This window comes from Hypanus sabinus, chromosome X2 (assembly GCF_030144855.1).
Source record: "Hypanus sabinus isolate sHypSab1 chromosome X2, sHypSab1.hap1, whole genome shotgun sequence".
Taxonomy (NCBI): domain Eukaryota; kingdom Metazoa; phylum Chordata; class Chondrichthyes; order Myliobatiformes; family Dasyatidae; genus Hypanus; species Hypanus sabinus.
In genome coordinates this window covers 38937563-38952583 of record NC_082739.1, presented here as the reverse complement: position 1 = coordinate 38952583, position 15021 = coordinate 38937563, and the positions used below count along the sequence as shown (strand labels likewise).

The 15021-nt window shown below is 39.3% G+C and overlaps 1 protein-coding gene across 1 annotated transcript in view; it reads right to left on the bottom strand.

Moving 5' to 3' along the window:
* LOC132385262 (endothelial cell-selective adhesion molecule-like) overlaps window positions 1-15021 on the bottom strand; it is a 121963-nt gene that overhangs the window by 106281 nt on the left and 661 nt on the right. The gene's annotated exons all lie outside the window — the stretch shown is intronic.

Sequence of the window (15021 nt, the reverse complement as noted above, 5' to 3'; positions counted from 1 at the left end):
TGCACCTCATCCCTGTATATTTGTATCATGCCTTCAGTGTGGTATAACGTTGAGATCATATTTTAAGGATTTCAGACATTTAATGTCTAAGTAACCAAACTAGGAATGAAAGTCACATGCATATCACACAAGTAAATACAACTTGGTCACATCTTCCACTTTATTCACAATATCTTGAAAATAAGTCGAGTAAAACACCCGTCAATCTTCCAGAGTTTTCAGGTTCCTCAATCAGCTCGTTAATGGGCCTAAACTGCTTTAACATAAAACATTGCATAGTTCAAGAGCATTTTGAAAACTGGGCAATTAAGATGCTCAGACAAGACCTAAACTGGAAATTAGACCATAAGGATTGCCATTTGTGCTCTTTTGAAAATATTTAAGCAATTTTGTGCAATGTCCAAATAACTTAAAGTTAACCATTCAGTAAAGTTGTAGCTTAACTAATTGTCAAGTAACTGGTTAAAAATTAAACTGGATATTGTCAAAAGTAACTCCTGATAGTTTCATATCATTGGTCAGTGTCAAAAGAAGGTTAAAACTGAATCTTAAAAAGGTCCATAATTAGACCTACTTTCCCTGATCATTAATTTACATCAATTGGCAGCTGAAATCTAAATAGGAAACACTTTGTGCAATTCAATGCAGTTTAAATCGATCCCTTTTAAAACCTTTGACTGAAGTAATGTTAATTTACCAAATTCAATGCCATAAGCTTTGATAAATGGTATTTGGACACAGTTATTTGATCAGTACAAGGAATAATTCTGTCGATCATTCCAGCATTGTGTGGAGCTATTAACAGATTTTAACAGTGCGGGGTAAAGTTCAATATAACATGGTGTCACGTTAATCAATGAGGGATGGGCAAGTGTGGAGGAAAAGGGTTAATAAGCTACATGATTAGGAACAGCACATAGCTGAGGTCGTCGTTGTTATGTGCTGTGTCGTATGACATAAGCAATCATGATCTTTCAATGACCATGATTGTTCTTGGCAAATTTTTCTACAGAAGTGATTTGCTATTGCCTTCTTCTGGGCAGTGTCTTTCCAAGACAGGTGACCCCAGCCATGATTAATACTCTTCAGAGATTGTGTGCCTGGTATCAGTGGTTGCATAACCAGGAATTGTGATCTGCACCAGCTACTCATACGGCCATTCACCACCTGCTCCCATGGCTTCATGTGACCCTGATCAGGGGGCAAGCAGGTCCTATACCTTGCCCAAGGGTGACCTGCAGGCTAGTGGAGGGAAGGAGCACCTTACACCTTTTTTTGGTAGAGATGCATCTCCACCCCGCCACCCATAGAAAATAGAATGCAAAATGTTGTGTTGCAGTTACAGAGAAAGTGCAGTACTCATAGGCAAATCACCTGCAAGGACAGCGATGAGGAAACCCGGCAGATCAAAAGTTCAGGAGTTCATCTTTTAGTGTATTAATACAGACCTTGGTTAGGTGCTATCGGACACTGAATAATTGATTGAAAAGGCATGGTGACTCTCCTTTGAGCAGAAGTCTCTAAAACAACAAGAAATTAGGGACAGGAGAAAGCCATTTGACCCCTCAAAGCCCTCGGATTCAGATTTCCCCTAGTCCATTGTCCTGTCCTTTCCTCATATCTTTCAATTCCCTTATTGCTTAAAAATCTATCTCATCCTTAGAGCCTGAATGATCTGATTCTTCATCTGATATGTTAAACCGAGGCTTGCAAGTGAACATGAAATATCATTCAGTATTATAGAACATGGAAATTTACAGCACATTACAGGCCCTTCGGCCCAAATATTGTGCCAACCATGTAACCTACTCTAGAGACTGCCTAGATTTACCCTAGCACATAGCCCTCTATTTTTCTAAGCCCCATGTACCCGTCTAAGAGGCTCTTAAAAGACCCTATTGTATCCGCTTCCACCACCACCACTGGCAATGCATTCCACACACCCACTCCTTAGAGTCTTACCAATATCCAGAAAAAAAAACAGGTAAACTGGTTCTCATCTGGTTGTATAACCTTGCTGTAGGCAAATTGGGTTCTGCCCTTCCTACCTGAACCTTGATTCGCAGCAAGACTATTTAATTTGTCAAACTGCATTGGTTTAAAACAGTGAATATGAAAAATGTAAATATTAGCAGATTGGTCCTGCTTTTTTTTTCCTGCAATTCTGATCAACATTGAGGTGCTTTGTTACTTTTATTAATATATTCCATAAGAGACATCTTGGCTAAGCCCTATTCAAATAAAAGTCTTCAATTCACCAAGACTAAAAACATTAGTTACTAAAGATGCCACAAAATGCAATTTTAAAATTTATGTTCTTAAAATGTTCAAGAATTAACCTAGATAAAATGTCAACTAGGAGACAGAATGGAACTGCTTGTACCTTGTATCTTGTTGCACCATTGATATTAGTCCAACCACCTCAATTAATTAGTTTCAGTGTAGTGCCTATTGGAATTTAAACAAACTTACTTGATCTCAGCTCAAAGAATCCAGCCATGCATATGAAGTTTGGTACAAAATATCCTGGTCTGGCTCAATGTGTCCTGCACTTTACTGGACCAGCTCATAATTTTAGTCCAGTCGGTTTCACTCAGTTTCAACGGTATCACCTAGGTCCATGGCCAGGCAGTGAGAAAAGAGTGTTCCTCAGGATCAGAGAGCACTTTCCCAGTGGTCAGCTTCAAGGCAGCCTTGATGTAGAGTCATGCATTAACACCCACCACACGTCTCTCCTGGCAGACGACACCAAATTTGACTGAGAGCTGGTGTCTGTGTAGGATATTCTACAAATAAGACTTTAAAACATAGGAGCAAAATTAGGCCACTCAGCCCATCAAGTCTGCTCCACCATTCCATCATAGCTGATTTATTAACCCTTTCAACCACATTCTCTTGCCTTCTTCTGTATCCTTTGATATCATTACTAATTAAGAACGCATCAACCTCTGCTTTAAATATATCAAAGACTTGACCTCCACAGTCATCTATGGCAATGAATTCCACAGGTTCACCACCCCCGGCTAAAGAAATACCTCCTCATCTTTGTTCTAAAGGGACGTCCTTTTATTCTGAGGGTGTGCCCTCTGAATACACTCCTACTATTGGAAACATTGTCTCCAAATCCACTCTAACTGTCTAGGCCTTTCAATATTTGATAGGTTTCAATGAACTTCTCCCTCAGTCTTCTAAACTTCACTGAGTCAGGGCCTAGAGCCATCAAATGCTCCTCATAGGTTAACTGTTTAATTGCCATGATCATTCTTGTGAACCTCCTTTGGACTCTCTCCAATGCCAGCACATCTTTTCTTAGAAAAGGGGCCTAAAACTGCTCACAATACTTCAAGTACAGTCTGACTGATGCCTTATAAAGCCTCAGTATTACATCCTTGCTTTTATACTCTAGTCCTCTCAAAATGAATGCTAACATTGCATTTGCCTTCCTTACCACCAACTCAACCTGCAAGTTAACCTTTGGGAGTATTCATGCAGGATTCCCTAAGTCCCTTTGCACCTCTGATTTCTGAAGTTCTTTCCCTGTTCAGGAAATAGTCTACACCTTTATTCCTTCTACCAAAGTACATGAACATACACTTCCCTATACTATATACTATCTGGCACTTCTTTGCCCATCCTCCTAATCTGTTTAAGTCCTTCTGCAGACTCCCTGCTTCCTCAACACTATCTGCCCCTCCACCTATCTTCATATCATGCATAAGCTTGGCCACATAATGTATAATGCAAAAAGAAGTGATCCCAACACCGAGCACTGCAGAACACCACTAGATACCAGCAGGCAAACAGAAAAGGCCCCTTTGTTCCAACTCTCTCTCTTGACAGTCAGCTATTCTGCTATCCATACTAGTATCTATCCCAAAATGCCATGCATGGGCTCTTATCTTATTTAGCAGCCTTGTCAAAGGCCTTCTGAACATCCAAGTAAAGGAAGTCCTGCCTGTTATTTCCTCAAAGAATTTCAACAGAATTGTCAGGCAAGATTTCCCTTGAGGAAACCGTGCTGACTTCAAACCATGCTTGGTGCCTCCAAGTACCCTAAAATACCATCCTTAATAATGGACTCCAACATCTGAAGTTGGTCTAACTGGCCTATAGGCTCCTGACCATTGCTTCCCTCCCTTCTTCAAGAGAAGCATGACATTTGCCTCCAGGTTGTTTTGGGATAGAAAAATATACCAGGTCTGCAAGCCTGGGTTTTAATTTTTATTCTCAAGCAGACTTTGAAACCTTGTAGTTATTCTTTGGGTGAGGCAACTTCTGGCTGTTTTCAAGTGGTTATTGTTAAAGTACCAGGAGGATTACAGGCAGTCCTTGTAACTGCATTAAATTATTAAACAAATACAGTGTGTATTTATGCTGGTAGGTGATTATATTCATTGTTTTATAAACATCAGCACAAAAAAATGCTCATTTATCTCACTGCCGGTTTCACCACAGAATGGTTACTAATACAACAAATAATTCAAAAGTGGATGGTGTGAAATACTTTTGAGATGAACAACCACCTAATAAATGACAATACAAATGAAGAATAATTGTATTGCTTTGGACCATGGAAGCCAACTGTTCAATATAACCAAAAAGGCTCTCCAGGTAATTGGGGTGTGCAGGCCTCCAAACCCAATGACAAGGTTGTGGTCATCCTCCCTTCAGGAGAACTAGATGTATTGTAGCAATTCATTTTCATACTGTGAGTATAATCTCAAATCAGTGACGTTGATTGATCTTGGGGTTCTGAGGCAATGCCAACAGTCAAGGGTCCTTTATCAGCCACAACATTTGAGAGAGGAGCAAAGCTGCAAGGAGCACAGGGACAAATGAAGACTGCTTGGGCTCTGAACAATATACACGATAATGCATTCCTGGTACAGGCAGAGTATATAACATACAATAGAGTGCATGCTTATTGTTTAGCTTCCTTCTTTTGAATTCACACAACAAATTTCCAGTTTAAATTATACTATAGATTACTTTTGGGCTGGGAATTTCCTGAATTTAAACTTCCCCAGCAGGCTCCCTACACCCGTCTTATTAGTCACGCTCACATTGATAGGGAATACTAGTAAACAGAAGTTTTAAACTTCCTGCCATTGCAAGGAGAAAGAGAGCTAAAGCCTTTAAATTCAAAGGAGAATCATGACAAACTCACTAACTTGATGAGATCACAGCATTGCTCATCGTCTATCTGGCTACCACCAAGGGCAGCCGTCGCTTAACCTTCATCTTCCACTGGGACTTGCTGAGAGTAAGCACATAGACACGTTCTCATCTTTGCAGTCATATCCCTTGTCATCTGCCACTTTGTTTGCCCCCTGTCGACAGGGGAAAGTGTGTGGGTGCATAACCTGACAATGTGCTAATCCCTCACTGATGGATGAGCTTTGTTATCTGTTGTTCACAGACATTCAGATACAAAATGGGAATGATCACAGGGTGGATGCACACCCAGGGCCTGAGCCACCTAATTGGTCATTAGGAAACAGAGACAGAGAGAGAACACATAAGACTGCTGTTAAAGGTGCAGTAGGGTACCTGTCTAGAGAACTTCACCTGGCAAACTATAAAGGCCATGAAATCAGAAGAAAGAAAGAAAGAAAGAAAGAAAGAGGCTAAAGCAGAAGTATTTGTTGATTGTCATTTAAATAAAGGGGAAAATACTGTACTCAAATTCAGATCATTAAAAAGTTTAAATATGTCAATATGTCTGGTTTCTTTCTGCCTCACTTGATAAATGGTGGAACACTTCATTCAGGCCAGAGCAATTTCACCTTAGCAGCCCATATTAAACCTAAGTATTAGTCAAGCATCAGAGAAGTGGTAAAAGGGATGCTACTATTTTATTGGTATACCTGCACAAAAGAAGGGAAACCAGGGTTTGTAGAATCCATCTCTAGACCCTCATTCAAAATATACATGTGTGGACAGAAAAAGATGTATCCATCCCCCTTAGTAATCAAAAAGATACCCTTCATATGCTGAAAAGTAACCATTGGTGAGATAAGAGTCTGCAGGACTCAAAGTGACTGATGTCAATTGAGGCAAAGTAATGTCCTCCAGCTCCCCGCTGAATGAACAATTTCTTAGAAGAGTCTTTCTGAAAATAGAAAGCCTCGCCAAGTTCAAATGCCAAGCACAAAGTCCTTATCACAAGAGTTTGGGCTCATACTTTCCTCTTGAATCTAGCTTAGTTTTTCTTGAGAATTCTCCAGAGTTAGCAACATCAAGCCTAGCCACCATCAGCAATAGCATAATGATTCAGTAAGCAGGACAAGGTAGACAATCCATCCATTTGATGAAAGAATTCTAGCTGCATCAAATGATGTTGAACTGCCAAACTCTACCGTATAATACCCAAGGTCACATTCAGGCCAAATTATATGTTCCTCACTTAGATATGAATCTGAAATTTGTGACGTTGCATTTGCATTGAGGGAACACCTTACCCAGTTTAGGTCGGCATTTCCTTTCCAAGTGTTTACTATGTCTTTTCTTTCTCTCTCCCATACAATTTGCTTCCTTTCATTGTCTGGTGGACAGACTGCTGATGAAATGCACAGCCATGGCAGACGCTGTGACCTCATTTGTAGCTTTTCTTCATGCAGAAAAGCAGATCGTGCAGGCAAACAAACTGACCTTGAAAAGGGCAGCTGGTTTGAGCCTGATTAAGCCATTTCCCCCCTCCCCCCCCCACTCACATCCTTGCACAATACAATGGGAAAACAGGGAATGGCAGTCAGGTGCAGGAATTCTGATAGCTTTGTTCTCTTCACACACAGCTGACTGGAGCTCCTCCAGATCCCTTTGAAAACAAACCAATCTCAAGACACAGGCCCACAGCTTTTTTTAAAATTCTACTTGATTGAGCTCTTGTTTGATAACATAGGAAATATCACATATCACACTCATATTATTGATGTGAAAAATGAATACATTTCTGACCTTAACCCTCAGACTACACATTATGCCATTTGTTCCACTCCTTTTGAAAATGATACAAAGAGTCATAAAGCATGGAGACAGGCCTTTCTGCCCACTACGACCATCATGTACCCATTTATGTTCATTTATAGAAGATAGAACAGTACAACACAGGAAAAGCTCATTCAGCCCATGATGAATGCTGAACTAATCAAGCTAATGATGCCCAATTGAATTAATCCTTTCTGCCTGCACATGGTCCATATCCCTCCATTCTCTGCCTATCCAAGTGCCCCTTATATGACTCACGCATTCCCAATTTATTTTCCTCACATTCTCATCACCATCTCCCTACCCACCTCAAGATTTTACCACTATGCATATTAATTTACAGCTGCCAATTCACCTAGCAACCTGCACATGTTTGCGATGTAGGAAAAAACCAAGGAGAAACCAGCACTTTAACAGAAGGAGTACGCAGACTCTGCCCCTTATTCTCTGGATGATGCAAGTACTACATGCAATTTGTGACTGGTCCCCAAAATAACCCGTTAATATTTAGTTAAGAATACTTGACTAATTCACAAGAAAGCAGCATCACTCTTCGACCCTCACCACCCAGCCCATGCTCTCTTCTCTCCGCTGCCATAAGAAAGAAGGTACAGGAGCCTCAGGACTCACACCACCAGGTTCAGAAATAGTTATTACCTCTCAACCAACAGGCTCTTGAACCAGAGGGGATAACTTCACTCACCTCAAAAATGAACTGTTCCCACGACTCACTTTCCAGTATTCTTAATCTCATGTTCTTGATATTTATTTCTTTTTCTCCCCATTTGTATTGGCACATTGGTTGCTTGTCCATCCTGTTAATTGCGGTCTTTCATTATTCTACTGTTTCTTGAATTTACTGTGTATGCCCACAAGAAAATGAATCTCCGGGTGGCATATATGCACTTTGATAAACAAGTCGTCTTTGAACTTTAAATTGGACTGCCTGATGAATGGGTTCTGAGGAGAACTTGGAAGGAGAAGCTGAATGCAAGGTACTCAATAAGTCACACGTCTGGAAGATGTTTTAGACCCAGGTATGTTTGTTTTGATATAAACTTAAATTAGCTATTCACTCCTTTAAACATGAAGCACTGGGACTATATTTGGGGTTGAGTAGTGCAGTATCAAAATACTGTACAGTGTACACATAACTGAAACCAACAAATCTGAATGCCACGACAGTGACTGGAACCTTTCAATAAATTTGACATAAGTTTAAGGTAAGAGGAGAAATACTTAAAAGAGTGTTGATGGGCAAATTTATCAGAGAGGATGATGGGTATATGGAACAAGCCATTACAGGTGGTGGTAGAGACAGGTACAATTACAGTGATTAAAAACATTTGGACAGGAAAGGAATGGAAGGATATGGGCCAAATGTGGAAAAGTTGGATTATCATAGGTAGCTTCCGGTTGGATTAAGATAAATAGGTATCTCATTCAGCATAAACAGGTTGGCCCAAATGGCCAACTTATCTGTACAACGGCATGAAAATCAACTCAGATATTAGTCTCAGCAATGATGGCTATGAAGCACCTAGGAACTCACATATCCTTCCAGGAGGAAACTGGCTGTCCTTCATTGGTCAACCAAGATGTGACTTCACAGCCACCTATGTGCTGAACTCTTAATTATCCTGGGAAGCAATTAACAAACAATCAATACTTTGTCAGTGATACCCATGTTCCATGAATGAATAAGTGAGTAATGGAATCTGAAGTACTGTTTAGGACATATGTCAGATTAATAACCTCGATCATACTGTCCATAAACCACACATTCACACTATGTTAGCTATTTTAACTTGTAACATGACTTTGCTTCATGTAATGGGAGCAGGTTCTTTGTGCTGCTTTGAAGGGTATTTAGTTTCACATTTCCCATCTATGTTAGGCTCCTGCATTATCCTTTTCTTTTATGATGCTTTATGGATATTGTGACTTCTCCAAGCACTGCTCTGGCAGCCTTCCCAGACTAGGATAAGAACTACATTGGCAGGTTCATGGTTCCTCGGGAAGGAGTCAGGTTCAAACTACGCTCAACATCAAAGCTGCAACTAATGGTCTCAGAATTGTGTAAGGGTCGAGGCAGCGGCTTTGGAGCATCATTGGAGGTTGGGATAATTTGCTGCTGAAGTCACAACTCCAGAGACTCGGTTTAGTTTTTGCGTGGTCTCCCTGTGATCATGTGCGTTCCCCATTGGTGTTCTGGTTTCTTACAACATGCCAGATACATGCGGCTTGGTGGCTAAATGACCACTGGAATTTGTTCCCAGTGTGTAGCTGAGTGGTAGGTTCTGAGGGGAGTTGATGTGGGGCAGGAAGAGAATGGAATTAGCCTAGAATTGTACAAATGGATGCCTGAAGGTTGGTATGGACTATGTGGGCCAAGAGACCTGCTTTTTAGGCTTGAATAACCTCTGAATTCTATGACTCTAAAATTCTCTAGCATGTTGTGTAATGCACTGAGGATCAGGATGTAGGCAATGGTGCTGCTGTTATAAACCTGAAAATGCTCACTCACTGTTAGATTGACTGTTCCACAAAGCATCAGAAAGCTGCCATTGTGGGTTCATTCCATTGCAAGACTTTTTTTTAAAATAAGAGATGCAGTAAAATAAGCTCCTCAATTCAAATTGCTTCATAATTATGTTGTTATTACCAAAATCCATCTTTATTTTATTTCTGTTTAATGTAAGTTATTGGGTCCCTCTTAAAATAAAAAATAATTACTTTTCTAAATCTCAGAACAATATTTAGCAACAGACTTAAGGGAACTCTATTATAGAACAAAGTGAAATGAGATTAATATGATACGATCATCTATGGGTCTGTGACAAACACTGGTCTTTTGAGGGTTAATTAAGGAGGTGGTCACTTCTTCTAATGTCACTTTATATACAGTAATGTTATTTTTTTTATATTTTTCTTTAGTAAAATGCTGCCTCATTGCCCCAGGGTCGTGAGAAAAACAGTGGGCAAGTTTCCCAACAGTAACAGAACTCACATCAGTACAAAAAGCAAACATACCAGTGTCAAGCAGTAAGTTTCCATAATATGTCACAAGTATGTGGTGGAGGCACGCAGTAGTTTGACTGTCCCCAACCTCAGTTATCCCAGATACACTTCTTCAGGAATATTTATACACACACACACACACACACACACACACTATAACATATACTTTGGATTCCGGTTAATTGGGACACATCAGGACAAATACATTTTGGCCCAACTAAGTGACTGTCGATTAGCCAAACTTTCATGGAAATAGTTAAAAAGCATATATGGAAAAAAAAGTTTAACTGAGTAACAAATGATGCATATAAATGGATGCAGAACAAACTAGGACAAAATCAACACTACTTCAGTACTATAAAACTGTGCTTTAATTCCTAATAGTTATTATTGGAGGAATTCATGAAGTGTACTTTGATTGACTGTAAATAAACAAAAGCAATGCAGCCAGCTAGTGCAGATAATGGACTGCCTTCATACAATGCTTTCAACTATTTTATCCTACAAATCTTAATCTTCATTGTAACATTCAAGATGATTGTCACTACCTTGAAATTCTTCATAGTTCCTAACTTGGTTAAGTAGTGAAATCATTTCACTTTCACAACCTGGCCAATTTTAGCGTCTCCAAGCCTGAACGCTTGAAACCATGGTGAGCAAAACAGTTCTGAATTGTCTTACTGTCAGTAACAAAAAAAAATCACTGTTTTTTTTTAAAACACACGCAACTGGTGCTATTTAAAAATTGTTCACTCGAAGGCAGACACTCAATATTTCAGGAATAGTTTCTTCTCCTCTGCCATCTGATTTCTGAATGGGCATTGAACCCATGAACACAACCTCACTGTTTTTTTTATTTCTATTTTTGCACTACTTACTTAAATATACATACACACATACTTACTGGAATTCATGTTTTTCTTATCTATTATGTATTGCATTGTACTGGCACTGCAAAGACAACAATTTTCACAACATAAGCTGGTGATATTAAACCCAATTCTGATTCACATTTCAGATCGAGCTTCTCTAACTGCAGGAGGTATTGTGCACCCTCATGGATGAGGTGTTGAGGGTGTGCCCAGAGTTATGAATTCCAACTAAAAGCAGCTCTTTTCCAACAGAGTGCATTTAGAAATACACCAGAGTTATTAGTGCACGCTTTGCATGAAATGCATCCCACTCAGGTTCAAGCAGGAAAGGAGGCAGAATGTCTGATCTAAATCAAGATGGGTGATAATTTTAATCTATCTCTCAGCTTCAGAAATACTTCAGCAAAGGTAATTTCCTGATTGTGGAAACAAAGGAGCACAATGATAGTTTGAAATGCTGTGAGGAAGTGGACTGGACAATGAGATCAGTGGTTTAGCGCTGAGCTGTTACAAAGCTAGGAAGGGGAAAGGGATGTAGGAATGGTTCTTGTTCCTGACACTGTCTCAAGGATTTGAACAGTTGGTTTCTCCTCTGATCCTAATGGTAGATCTACAGATCAGGGCTGTCCAAAATAGTCCAGTGTATGAAGGTCACTAGTTGTGGGTAAAGGGTTGAGGATAATGAAAGAAAGTGAAATAAAATGGGAAATAATTAAATCAATGACTTGCCATAAATTGTAACATATTCACATAGACATCCTATGTGTCATGACATAAATACTACATGGTACAAATTCTAAAACAAAATCCCAATTGCTGAACATACCCATCAGATCAGGCAGTATCCACGGAGATAGAAACTGTTTCAATTCAATGAATTTTATTGTAAGTTTAAAATTTCAGACACAAATCTTTTTTTTAAATGCAGGAAATCTGGGGCAAGGAAGACTGGGAAGGTATATGGTAGGATGGAAAGCTGGATTGCTTATTGATAAAGGAAAATATGGCAGAAAGGTGTGTAATAGCACAAGAAACAAATATTTAATCAAAAGTATGTAAACAGAAATACCAGAATAATTATCAGAAACTCTTCAACTCAGTGTTAAGTCTAAGAGATTTTATGTAAATGCTGTTATTCCAAATCATGCACATTTTAAAACAGGAAAAAAAAATTCGGCAAGAATAAAGAAAAACAGCTGCTTTTTCTTCAAGATGATGCAACCTGAAAAAGTTCCAAACTTCATAAAATACTTCAACCTTGGTGAATAAAAATAGTATGCTATTTCCATCTTATTCACTTGATTTCCTAATAAAGTAATCTGCAAGTGTTTTCCTCTGAAATGAGTAATATTAATCATTTTAAAGGATTCCATTTAGTCAATATCACTTCTGTTTAATGACACTGGAGAATAGCCATTTTATAAAATGATTTTGGAGGTCAATAAACTTTAACTTGTGAATTTATAATGTTTTCTGGAATAGCTGTGTCAATGTTTAAAATAAACTTTAACAAATACACATTCTGATTTTAGTATCCCAGCACTAGTATAATTTTCTCACGGTGGGAGTTCCCTGGAGCCAAGGACAATCAGCTGGCCACCATTCCAGTTCTTGCGATGCCTCATTATATAAAACATAGAACATAGATCAACAAAGTATAGATGGACAGGTGCTTTGGCCCACAATGTTATTCCAAACTCATTAAATAGGTAATCAAATGCCCAACTAAACTAATTCCTACTGCCTACAAAATGCCTTTCCCTTTTCAGCACACTTATTTCAGAGACTCTGGGATGCCTCTATCATATTTGCTTCCACCATTACCCCAGGCAGTGCATTCCAGACATCCACTACGTTCTTTGTGGAAATAAAACTTGCCCTACACATCTCATTTGAACTTGCCCCCTCTCATTTTAAATGCATGCCCTCTGGTATTAGCCATTTCAACCCTGGGGAAAAGACACTGGCTGTCTATCGATCTATGCCTCTCATTATCTAATAAACCTATATTGGATCTCCCTTCAGCCTATGTCAGTCCAAAGAAAACAATTCAATTTTGTCCAACTTCTACTTATACTGTAGCTCATGCCCCCTCATCCAGGGTGCATTCTAGTAAATCTCTTTTGCACCTTTCCAAAACCTCAACAATTTTCCTATAATGGAGTGCACTCCAGATGTGGCCAAACTAGAGTTATAAAGCTGCAACATTACTTCCCGATTCTTGAACACAATTCCTCGACTAACAAAGGTAAGCATGCCATGTTCCTTCTTTACCGTCCTATCAACTTGTTTAGCCACTTTGAAGGAGCTATAGACCACAAGATAACACTGTTAAGGGTATTGTCATTAACAGTAGACTATCCCTCGACATTTGATCTCCCAAAGTGCAACACCTCACATTTGGCAGGGTTAAACTCCATCTGCCATTTCTCTGCCCATATCTGCAACTGATCTATAATCAAGCTATATCCTTTGCCAGTCCTCTAATTCACTCACAACATTACCAATTTTTGTGTTGTATTCAAACTTAGTAACCTAACACTCTACTTTTTCAGCCAGGTTTTTTATATATATATACATCTGAGAGATTAGAGTGAGAGATATATTACCTTGTGCTTGCCTGAGTTTGTTTTTCCCACCACAGCCTTCAGCCAAATGATTCCTGCAGTTTACACTCAAATACTTTAAAATAAACCCTGGGGATTGGGTAACCAGTCTTAATGTTTTCCACCTTCAGTTTTGAGATTTGAAACATAATAAAACATTTTACTACAATACCATGATAAATGCAAGTTGTAACTGTACACAAAACACTGGACACATTCAACACGTCAGGTAGCATCTGTGGAAAGAGAAAGAGAGCCTATACTTCAGGCTGAAAATTCTTTGTTAGATTTGACCTGAAAATGCAAATTCTCTCTCCACATATGCTGCCTGACCTGCTGAGTGTTTACAACTTTCTCCATATATTATATATACACCTGGCATCTACTGCTTTTTAAATTTTCATTTACTTTTGCTGGAAAGGGTTACTTAAACAAATTGTTACTAAAATTTATTACTGAATAGGTATCTTCAGTACCGATATTTCGTTCTTAATCTTTGGGCTATCTTGCACAGTACATGTCCCAACAGCAACTTTTCTGCCCCTACTCTCAGTGCGACCTCTCCCTGGGAACTCCTCCCAAGGCATCACCTTAAACAGCTTCACCAAAATACTTCCCTATTATCACCTTGCTGTACGTTAATTGGCTACCGTGATTCCCGTCTTACAAACGTGACTATACTTAGAAACTATTTCACAAATCCCATTAGATCACTCTGGTCATGAAAATTCCAAGTCTCCTTCCCAAAAATTTAATCACAGTTACATGAAATTTAAGGCAAAACTAACAATTTGCTCCCAGAGAAACGTACGCAATCGAATAGAATATATTGGGACCCAGCCTAATTGTTATAGGAGGTTAAACTGTCAGCTCTCGTCCAAGATTCGAGAGCTTTTGATCTTAAGCCAGTTCTGTTTTTAAGCCGATCATTTACAACAAAGAACGATTGCCAGGCAGTGGCAATATTAAGGTGGCAAATTTATATCGCTCGCTTAAATGGTGAAACCAAGATATGGTACTCTATCTTAAAACAAAATCTAAGCCCCTGGTTGTATTTGTGTTTAACAGCTGTTTTGTTTTAAAAAAAAATATGCTTCATAGTTCAATCCGTTTGCGGTAGTTGTGAGATGACTGGGACGTCCCCAGTGGGAGATTACAGAGAACCCGCAGAAGAGTTCGTGGCTCATCGAAGACAGCAGTATGTGTACGGAACCCTACCTTCAAAAACTCCGTTTTGCGAGGGCCACCAGGGAAATAAAGCGCTTCGGAAGCGGGTTTTTTTTTTACGTTCAAATTTTTCTTTGCAAAAAAAAAGGCATTTAAAAAGGGAGTTGTTTGCAAATATTCGTCCTTGATTACTCATAGACCCAGTCGCCACGAGCTCCTCCACTCCGAAATCCACCTGTAGCATTCCTTCACTGAAAGGTAGCCTGAAGCCAATTCACACCGACGACCCGACAGGTAGAGTGAATTTTACTTTAAAGGCTAATAGCCAGGGAAATCCCTCGTTTACTTTGTTTAAAAAAAATGCAGAC